General features: G+C 38.6%; 1 protein-coding gene across 1 annotated transcript in view; it reads right to left on the bottom strand.

The window, feature by feature from the left end:
* Nucleotides 1-8,798: 8,798 nt before the first annotated feature.
* Nucleotides 8,799-11,753, bottom strand: part of APOO (apolipoprotein O) — a 58,119-nt gene continuing 55,164 nt past the window's right edge. Inside the window, exon 9 of the mRNA XM_030843699.2 lies at nucleotides 8,799-9,043. The gene's annotated coding sequence lies outside the window, so the exon portion shown is untranslated. The remainder of the gene's footprint in view (nucleotides 9,044-11,753) is intronic.

Below are 11,753 nucleotides of genomic sequence, written 5' to 3'. Positions count from 1 at the left end.
TGCATTGCCAGAAGTTCAGTAGCATCCCTGGCCTCTGCCCACAAGATGCCAATGGCACCCACTCTCCTAAGTTGAGACAGCCAGAAATGTCTCCAGACATTGTCCAAGTGTCACCTGGGGGGCAGAATTGCCTGATTGAGAACCACTGGGCCCAGCCTGCTTGGCCTCACCAGTTCCAGCTGCCTCTCCCTCTCAGTGAATCTGTCAACTGTGACAACTGGCAATAGATCTTGAAGATGAAAGAGGTAAACCATGAAGTGAGAATACTTCCTGGTTCAACCCTTCTTCATGGGCTGCTCTTCTTCCCCACTTGCAGCCTGAAACTGGGGTGAAATAGTATCAGAATACCACAGAGTACACAGTCAGACGGGTACCATGGGACTGGGTTCTGCATCACTCCCCTGAAGAGGACCCCCCAGCAGTCCATCAAACTTAGAGGAGGGCCAGGCAGCCACATTTCTATCATTTAAGACCGGATTTTTAGTTGCTTTTAGCAGTTGTCTTAGTTAACTGGAAAAAATAAATGTAAACAACTCTACCTCAAATTTTATCATGTAAACTCACCATCTCTAAATATCATCAGCTTCCTAGAAATAAGCCACAAATAGAAGTAACTGAGCTAATATCACTTGAACTTCCTAAGTATACTTTTATTACATTTTGAGAAATTCCCTCATTTTCATTTCAGAGACTATGTATAACACGATATGGGACAGAACAGGGTGTTGGGGCAGAGTTCAGGTAATAGGGGTGTTGCTTGGGCAATGCAGGACACAAGGTCTTTTTTTTTCATTTTTAAAATTGTGATTTAAAAAAACAACATAAAACCTACCATCTTAACCATTTTTAAGTATGCTATTTTTAAGTTCAGTACTGTTAAGTATATTTACATTGCTATGCAAAAGAACTTTTCCATCTTGAACTTTTTCATTTTGCAAATCTGAAACTCCAGAACTCCAGAACCCTTTCATTTTGCAAATCTGAAACTGTACCCATTAAACAAGAACTCACCCTAGTTCCTGGCAACTACCATTCTTTCTGTTTCTATGAATTTGACTATAGTAATACCCCCTTAACCATGGGGGATACATTGTTCCAAGACCCCCAGTGGATGCCTGAAACCACAGATAATACCGAACCCTATATACATACAGGCATACCTCACTTTATTGCATTTCACTTTATTGTACCTTGTAGACACCGCATTTTTTACAAATTGAAGGTTTGTGGCAACTCCGTGTCAAGCAAGTCTTTTGGTACGATTTTTCCAAACATTTGCTCATTTCAGGTCTCTGTGTCACATTTTGGTAATTCTTGCAGTATTTTAAACTTCTTCATTATTATTATACTTGTTATGGTGATCTGTGATCTTTGATGTTACTATTACAAAAAGATTATGACTTGCTAAAGGCTGATGATGGTCAGCATTTTTTTAGTAATAAAGTTTTTTTTTTTTTTTTTTGCGGTACGCGGGCCTCTCACTGTTGTGGCCTCTCCCATTGCGGAGCACAGGCTCCGGACGCGCAGGCCCAGCGGCCACGGCTCACGGGCCCAGCCGCTCCGCAGCATGTGGCATCTTCCTGGACCAGGGCACGAACCCGCGTCCCCTGCATCGGCAGGCAGACTATCAACCACTGCGCCACCAGGGAAGCCCAGTAATAAAGTATTTTTACTTAAGGTACATACATTGCTTTTTTAGACAAAATGCTATTGCACACAATAAACTACAATACAATATAAACATAACTTTTATATGTCCCAGGTGGGATGGTGCAAGATTTCATCACACTACTCATAATGGTAATTTAAAACTTACAAATTGTTTATTTCTGGAATTTTCCATTTAATATATTGGGAACTTGGTTGACTATGGGTAACTGAAACTGGGTAACTGAAACTGCAGAAAGCAAAACCATGGATAAGGGGGGACCACTGTACTTTAGATACCATATCAGTGGAATCACACAGTATTTGTCCTTTTGTGACTTATTTCAATTAGAATAATGTCCTCAAGTTTCATCTACATTGTAGCATGTTGACAGGATTTCTTTCCTTTTTAAAAAAATTTTTTGGGTTTTAGATTTCCTTCATTTTTAAGGCTGAGTAATATTCCATTTATGGATATATTACATTTTATTTATCTGTCGATGGGCATTTGGGTTGCTTCCACCCCCCAGCTATTGTGAATAGTGTTGCTATAAACACAGGTATGCAAATACATACACAGTCTTTTAAAAAACATCTTTATTGAGATATAATTCACAAACCATACAATTCACCCATTTAAAGTGTACAATTCAATAGTTTTCCATATATTCAGAGTTGTGCAACCATCACCTCAATTTTAGAACATACTCATTACCTCAAAAAGAAAACCATTAGCAGTCACTTTCCCTCCATGCCCCTGCCCATGATGGTCAGTTTTATGTATCAACTTGGCTAGACTACAGTCCCTAGGTGTCCAATCAAACACTAATCTAGGTACTGCTGTGAAAGTTATTTTCTAGATGTGATTAAGTCCATAATCAGTTGACTTAAATCTAAGTGGGCCTGATTCAATCAGCTGAAAGGCCTAAAAGCAGAACTGAGGTTTCCCTGAAGAAGAAATTCCACTTATGGACTATAGCTTCAGCTCACACCTGAGAGCCTGCCCTTCCTGATGTCCTATGGATTCTGGACTTGCCTAGCTAACCCCCACAATCACCTAAGCAAATTCCTTGCAATAAACCTCTCAGTATATATCTCCTACTTGTTCTGTTTCTCTAGTTGAACCCTGACTGATAACACTCCCACCCTACACAGCCCTAAGCAACCACTAATCTACTTTCTGTCTCTATGGATTTGCCTATTCTAGACATCTCAAGTAAATGGAATCATACCATATGTGATCTTACAATACAATATGTGACTGGTTTCTTTCACTTAGCATAAGGTTTCAAAGTGTCATCGATGTAGCATTTATCAGTACGTCATTCCTTCCATGGCTGAATAATATTCCATTGTGTGAAAATACATTTTGTTTACCTATTCATCTGTTGATGGACATTCAGTTGTTTCCACTGTTTGGCTGTTATGAATAATGATGCTATGGACATGTGTGTACAAGTTTTCATGAGGACCATGTTTTCATTTCTCTTGGGTATATACCTAGGAATGGAATTTCTGGGTCATATGAATACTCTAGGCTCAATATTTTGAGAACTGCTGGACTGTTTTCTTCACATTCTCATCAATGCTTGTTATTGTCTGCCTATTCTATTATAGCCATCCTAGTAGATGTGATGTGGTATCTCACTGTGGTCTTCACTTGTATTGCCCTAATGACTAAGGATGTTGAACATCTTTTTCATGTATTTATTGGCCATTTGTATACCTTCTTTGGAAAAATGTCTGTTCAAATCCTTTGCCCAGTTTTAACTGGGTTATTTGTCTTTCTATTGTTGAGTTGTAAAAGTTCTTCATATATCTGGACACCGACTCTTATCAGATATACGTCTTATTATACAAATATTTTCTGCACTCAATGGGTTGTCTTTTAGTTTTCTTGATAGTATTGTTTATAGCACTAAAGCTTTTAAATTTTGAGATAGCCCAATTTATCTATCCTGTCGCTTGTACTTTTGGTGTTGTATCAGAGGAACCATTGCCCAACCCAAGGTCATGATTTACTCCTTTACCAAGAGTTACTCCTATGTCATCTTCTGAGAGTTCTGGTTTTAGCTCTTACATTTAGGTCTATGATCCCACACAGTCTAAAATCTTACCTATTTGGTAGTGCTTTCCCAGGGAAGTATTTATGGCACCATCAAAAAACAAACAAACTATTGTGTTTAAAACAAAATGTGCAGTGTGTGCTCTTTAGCATTCTGATCTGGGCTGAGAACAATATTTGAAATGAGCTAGTGCTCTCTCTGTAGGACAAATAAATGCTTTCATAAGTACGTCACTTTTGAATGGAGTGCAGTTTATGACCTATTTACTTATGAACTAGCCCAAACAGCTTGCCTCCATAGCGTGAGGGAAGGAAGAAAGACTCTATTGTAAGAATCAGAAAAAAAAATCCAATCACTAATTTGGTCTAAATAAGGGAGCTTAGTTTTTGGTGGCTTTCAAAAACTACTTTCTTGTTGCTTGAGGAAGACGAATAAAAACTGTTTTTTAATGTCTTGTGACCTGGAAATATTTAATGTAAATATAATAGTCCTTTTATATTTATGTTTTTCCTCTAAAGCAGAGGGGAAGATGGCACAACATAAATGAGACAAATAGCATCTCAACATGCTGTTTTGCGTGTCCCCAAGATTACCCACACATTCGGCAATTCGCTGAAATGACTCACAGGACAGCATACGGTTGTCCTCGTGGCTTAGGTTTATCACGGCAAAGGGTACACAACAAGACCAGCGAGAGAAAAAGACAAGGGCAGAATCTGGAGAAATGCACGCATAAGCTTCAGAGGCTCTCTCCCGCCCAGCCTAACAGGGATACATGAGTGTCTTCCCTTCTCCAGCAGAAAAACTGCCGCCACACACGTGCAATGCTTCTGCCGCAGGGAAGCCCATTAAAGAGACTCAGCACCCAAGGTTTTTACTAGGGGCTGGTCGCAGAAGCAGCCCCTGCCTAGCAACTACCAAAATTCACGAGCCCCAGAAGAAAATCAGGTGTTTGCCATAAATCACATCATTTGCACAAACAATCTATGTGACCTGACAGAGCAAAGTCTGGTGCCTCAGCCTTTATCAGCTTGGGGAACTTCTGAGAAGCTGAGTTTCCTAAGGGCCAACCCTGCAAGAAAGTCTTTCTAAAGATGGCAGTCTCAGGCCTGCTATGTTAACTCTCTTCTGCACAGAGGCCATCGCATTCACTTAAGCTCTAATTTGAAATTTACTTAAGGAAACATTCAAATTTGGTGTCTAATGATATTCTGATTTTGTCATCATTTTAGTGAGATGAAGTTTATACTATCAATGAATTTTAAAAAGTATATTACAACAGTAGATATTGTATGGTGCATGTTTAAGCTAAGAGATTTTTAAAGGACAGTGGCATACCTTACTATGCAAACAGATATTAATTTTAAATTAAACATATCTATCCATTAAAGCACGACTTGCAGGATCTCAGCTGGTACTACTCTTAGCCAGACATTAAAATTCCTATTCATACTGAAAGTAATAAGACATTAAATCTTGTCTAGGACTTCCTTGGTGGTGCAGTGGTTAAGTATCCGCCTGCCAATGCAGGGGACATGGGTTCGATCCCTGGTCCGGGAAGATGCCACATGCCTTGGAATAACTAAGACCGTGCGCCATAACTACTTAGCCCGCACTCTAGAGCCCGCGCACCACAACTACTAAGCCCGCATGCTGCAACTACTGAAGCCCACGTGCCTAGAGCCTGTGCTCCGCAACAAGAGAGGCCACCATGATGAGAAGCCCGTGAACCGCAATGAAGAGTAGCCCCCGCTCACCGCAACTAGAGAAAGCAGCAAATACCCAGTGCAGCCAAAAATAAAATAAATAAATTTATTTAAAAAAAATCATTCCTCCAACCACACTCAAATTTGGGGTCACTAACAAAATCCCAGTATTGTGTCAAATAAGCATTTAAAGGACTCACTAATGACTTCACTTTTGAGTGTGGGGAGCAGTCTTCGCATCCTGGATTTTCCTCCATCTTTGCATTTGTTTTTTGTTCCACCTGTCCTGTACACTCCCAAAACAGGCCAGCACTGAAGTGAGTCTTCAGTGTGTACCTTCAGGGTGTACCTGAGAGGAGAGAGAATTTACGGAGTGACTTTGCCAATGCTGAGCCTGAAGACTACGTCACAGGTGGGAGGGTGGGCAGGGAGAAGAGTCACTTCCTTCGCTTTTCTTTTGCCTTCAAGAGTCACAGCTAAAGTTGAACAACTAAGTTCTAGAGCTGATTAAGATGATAAAGGCCCTTAAATGTGAAATATAGGTGACTCAGCACTGAACAAAATGTGAAATAGTGAAACGCTTGTTTATGAAAACAAACTTTTCCCCCACTGAGAAATGTGCTTGGCTATCATTTCATAAACTTAAATAAGCCTGAACTTCGGTTATATCTGGAGTTTGACCTAATTGTACCTTTAGAACTATGTGCTGGCTAATTATTGACTTGAAATCTGAACCTCTCAGAAGGGAAACAAAACATCAGACAGGAGGTAGACAGGGTGAAAACCAAAACCTCAAGCAAGTTTCTTTCAACCAGTGGTGAACAAAACCATTATTGCAAATATTTACTTTTAATTAAAATTAAGCCTCGGATGAGGGTGTAGTCCCACAAATATACTGCTGGTCCCTCTGACAGTGGTTTTTGCATTAACGTGGGTGGGTGCAATGAATTAAATAAAAAGTGAAAACGTACACTCACAGTAAATTCCTCAGCTCCTATAAATAATCATGAATAGTGCTGGTCACAGACGAAAATGTTCCTCTAAATACTTAGCCTTTTCCAAAAGATTGTGCCAAGTGTGTTCATCAAGAAAGGAGAATGAGGAAAACATAATCTCTTTTTTTTGCTGAGCTCAAGCATTCTGAATTTTATCTTTAAACTAATGAAAATCATCATTACTCATTACTTGGCCTAATTTTAACTGTCACAGATTTGCTATTTAACCACAAGCTAGTTGCATTTTTCTATCTCTATATGTGAACACAGGCATTTTACATATATTTTGAATTTTCTTTGAGCCATTTAGATATAATGTCATTGATCCATTTAGGGAAGTGCTTTGCATCACACAGGCCTCTACTGGGCTGGGATCCAGCACTGCACTTAGCACAAAAGCTGCTGACCCAGCAGCCCAGGCACCTGCTAGTCCACTGCCTGGGTGGGTGGTCCCTCAGCGGGCCTCGATTCTTCTATCTACTACTATTATTGTGACTCTGTCCCAAGGCGTGACATAGGTGATAAGATTGATGAAGGCATTCTTTAGCGCCACTAGTCTCTTTCTTTCCCACTGAAACAATTGCTTTTAAATCTTGATTTTTGACAAAGCAATCTTTCTTAGGACACATTATTACAGAATAAAACATGCCACATCTGTCTCTTCAGAGAAGCTTAAATCACTCTGTATGGTAGAGAACGTTGTCTCCAAAGCCCTAAAGTTATTCAAATAGAACCATCCTGATTAAGTTAGAGATAAATTGGATTGAGAGTCAGTCTTATTATAAGAAAAAATGGTCATAAGAAACAGAGTAAAGAGTGTAAATGTAAGTAGAGAGTATTACCTCAGGACAGAGAAAAACAGAGTACAAATGCACTGAGGTCAGGAAATAAGCCAAAAAGGAAAGATAGAAAATAGCATTAGAAAAGTATAAACAGCTAGGGAAATGTAAGATACTATAATATGAAAAATTTATATTCCCTGCAGTTCAAAGTTCATGGAAGGCATGCAAAAAGTATTAAATACAAAAAAAGGCAGCACTGGATACAAACAGCCATGAAAGGAAAAGATCATAGCATAAAAGCAACTGAGTTGCCCTGGGTGGGAGGTGATTCACTTGTTATCCTAAATATGGGCCAGATACTACTGGGTGCCAGCTCTGTGAGACCCACCGTCCTTGGAGGAGTTAAGAGATTTTAAGGCAGTGTTTCAACACGACTAAAGTGTTAAAAATGGAAGTAATACCTTCCAATTAGGAGACTCTGAAACACCTTTTGATTGATGATCTCCAGAGCACACTGCGGTGGGGGCCATTCCTTCATCTTCTCTAGATCAAGAGTGAGGAAACCTGTGGATTCTCTACTTTCTGGAGGTGACAGAGGAAGCCAAGGCAACGGGAAAAGCCTGAAACAATAATAGTATATTTATAGTGAGATATTATAATTTAGGCACAGCTTTAATGTATTTGGTTGACTGGTATAGTAACACGAAAGTATTTCAGTATAGCAGGAAATAAAAGATTTCTGGGTCACTAGGGGGATTATTCTGGAGACAAATATGCTTCGGCTCATTAATCCAGTAACAATGCTGGCACCGTTCCTGTCATCTTGGCTCTGTCAAATGTATTTAACATTAACATGTGCATGTTCCATTTGTGTATTGCTATCCTACCAACTGCTATCAGTTCTGGAAGGTCAACAATTTAGGAATTAAATTGACACTATAAGAATACAAAGATGACTTATAATTTCTAAGCTTGACTGAAATTTGGAAATTCTCAATCCTCTTTCATATAGTTTCCCCACCCATCCTTCCTGGCTGGCTGACAAGTCAAAAGAAACTCCTGCTGTTCCCACCAGCACCGGGAAGACGGAGTTCAATGAGCTGTGCACTTAGAGGCCACAAAGGCAAATACAAGGCCTACATACAGAGAACCAACACACACAACCACACACCATTCCTCCGCTGGCAGAGGACAGAGACTACGTCATTATGCATCTCCCGCTGGCAGTCAAGAACCGGAAGATCTGTACAAGCTGGGAGGCAATGGCACACAATAAGGGGTCACGGTCATTGTTCTTTTGTATGTCTTCTCATCAGGGTCAGGCAAACTTTTACTTACAAGTTTTGCTCCTTGTGCTGGCAACAGAAGCATCGTCTCTCTGCTCCAGAGCCACTTTTCTCAACTTGACCTTTGGAGACTGCCTGACAGCTGATGCTAAGAAGCAGAGTGAATGGTTTTAACATACACACACACCATGCACACACGCATACCCCCCCACACACATACAGGTACACTCAGAGACACACACAGGGACATCAGATACACTTAAACTGTCACTCAATAAATAATAAGAGAAAAAAAAGCAGGACAACTTTTTTTTTAACTTAGAATTTTAATTATGTACATAAATAGCAACATGAGAATGAGGAGTTCTAAGACTTATACATTATCTCTAGGTGAAAGAATTTCAGATTAGTCCACTTGGAGTATGGCATCACCCAAGATAACAAAGAGGCCTAGTATAGTTTTTCCTGAAGAAGAATGCCAACTTACTACATTCAGTACTGACTTCTCTGCCATTTTTCTGTAGAAATACTGGTTTATCATATGGAGTTTCCAATGTTTACCTATAAATAAAAGAAAAAGAAAACCATAAATAAACAGTTCCCCCCAAAATAAAAACAGCTCTAAGGTTTTGCAGTTTGAAAATTCTTTAGGTTTAAGTGATCACATCAAATACTTATAATACCATTATATGACCATGAGGATGACAATGAGCCAGAGAAATCTGTAATTATTCCCATTTTATAAATGGGTACACTAAAAACCAGAAAGGTTTTGTGTTACATCAATACTACATGCAGATTCTCAGCTAGCTGGGTATCTGAGATAAACAGATGGATGGGTGAATAAATTAAAAATAAACGCTTAAATGGCACAGGACACACTACATCGCTCCCCTTCTGAAAACCAAACAACTACATTTCCATCCATCTGCTGGAGGAGAGCATGATTACATCATTGCTAGTCTGACGCATACCTTTCCTCACATCACCCCATCATTCTTTTCTGGAATGAAACACACATCAAATCCAAAGACACCAAAGACAAACCAACTCTTCTCCAGATTGCCTTTTTCCTAATACATAATGAACCTACTTAGCAATTAGAGGTTTATAAATATTTCAGTTTTAATATAAAACTAAAAATTCTTAAACATCTAAACCACTAACTTACCTTTTCTATCTCTGTTTATTAATCTGTTTTGAACTTCTCTAAGAATTCAATAGATTTACTGCATTGTTAAAAAAAACTACAAACTGCCAGTAATCTATATTAATAAGGATTCAATAGATCATGGTAGTCCATACTAGGAAATTATGAAGCAGCTAAAGGAGGAATGAGATAGATCTATAAGTACCAACAGGGAAAGATGTACACAACATATTAAGTGAAAAAAAAAGCAAGTTCATTCAATATAACTAAACATGACACTGTCTACAAAGTACTCTTACCAAAAAATTGAACCTAAATCTGATTTAGCCTTCAGATCCAACTATCAGTTTATGGGAAATGCAGAGAGGAGAGGAACCAAGAGATAAGCAGAATGACACTAAATGGATGCACTCAGCCACAGCCAGAGCATGGGAAATTTAAAGGAAAAATAAGCCCAGTTTTTCAACAAATAAATGATAAGAGAAAAATGAGGGAGAAGGAACTATTACAGTTTAAAAGGGACTTAAGACATCTGAAAATAAAGACAGTTTATATCTTTGTAAAAAAATTAAAAAACAAAAAAATAAAAGGGACTTAAGAGACTCATCAGTCAAATGCAGTGGCAGATCTTGTTTGGATCCTGACTCAAACAAAATAACTGTAAAAAGTTATTAACGAGACAATCAGGGAAATCTGCAAACTACCTGAATATTAGATGATATTACGGAATTAGTGTTAATTTCTTCAGGTGTGATAATAAAACTGCACTATGTGCCTGCATGGAGCTTTCAGTATACTTGCAAAACAGTACAAGGAATATGATCTCATTCTATCAAAAACCCAAAAGCATGTATGGATGCGTGTACATGTGCATGTGCACGTGTGTGTGTGTGTGTGTGTGTGTGTGTGTGTGTATTACACATAAAGAAAAAAGTCTGGAATGATGTACCAAACTATCAACAGAAATTACCTCTGGGAAAGGAATGGAGGACAAGACAAGCTTTAAAAATATTTATCTAAAAAAACTCTTTACAACAAATATGCATCACTTTTATAATTAAAAATTACGTCTCCAATAAAGAGCTAACAAAAATTAAAAATGAAATCAAGGCTGTGTATATAGTAAGCTGAACTCTGGCCCAGAATATTTTTGAAAGAATGAAGTGGATATGTACATGGTTTTCCTTTATTCTGTGGCTCGTTGCCCCTGTAAAGAAATATAACCATATTCAGTGTAAAGTCTCTGAAGGACATGTGTGACTTCCTGGCTGCTTACCCACCAGTCGCCTTTCTAACAGCATATCTGATGCACACCGGGCTCCACTTTCCAGAGATGCCAGTTCTGCGGTGGGGTCTACGCCTCTGCTTTTTAACAAGCTTCCCAGGTAATTTGTATAACAAAATTTGAGAAATGCTGATTTGGGGTTACTATATGAAAGGCTGTGATGTGAAAGAGGATCTGGATTTATTTTCTGGGACTGCTAAGGCAAGATCAGACCATTGTGTAGGAGTTACAAGGAGACGTATTTTTGCTTAGTATAAGAAACAGCTCCCTAAAAATTAGGACTGCCCAAAGATGGCTGTCCTGTGGGGTGCTTTTCCTATCAGTGGAGGTGAAAAGTGGGAACACACAGGGCTACAGAGAATTTACGCTTGAGGCTGGGGGTTGGGCCAGATGATCCTTTTCAAATTCTAAGATTATATGACTCTCTAGGTCTCTGAAAACACAGAGACAACTTGAGAAAGAAAACCTCAAACCCAGAGCTTTCATGAGTTTTAAATAGTAGCCATGCCTTATGATAAATGTGACACTGATTTTTTTAAACAAATTTCTATTATAAAGAAAATGCATATTCATTGCAAAAAATTTAAAAATACATAAAGTTATACAGAAGAAAAAATATAAAAATCATCCATAATCCTACTATCTGAAGATACATACTTAAATTTTTGTTGTATTTCCTGGTCATTATCCTCTCTAAAAATGTATCACACTAGCCTTTTTTTTTTTAAATTAATAATTGTGCATATGTTCCCATGCAATTAAATATTATTGAAACATAATAACATTCCTCTTTATGGACATACCATAATTAAACCATTTTCCTGTAGCTGAATATT

Source organism: Globicephala melas, chromosome X (assembly GCF_963455315.2).
Source record: "Globicephala melas chromosome X, mGloMel1.2, whole genome shotgun sequence".
Lineage (NCBI taxonomy): Eukaryota > Metazoa > Chordata > Mammalia > Artiodactyla > Delphinidae > Globicephala > Globicephala melas.
Note: the sequence above shows the minus strand (reverse complement) of the source record. Positions and strands in the feature narration are given on the sequence as shown.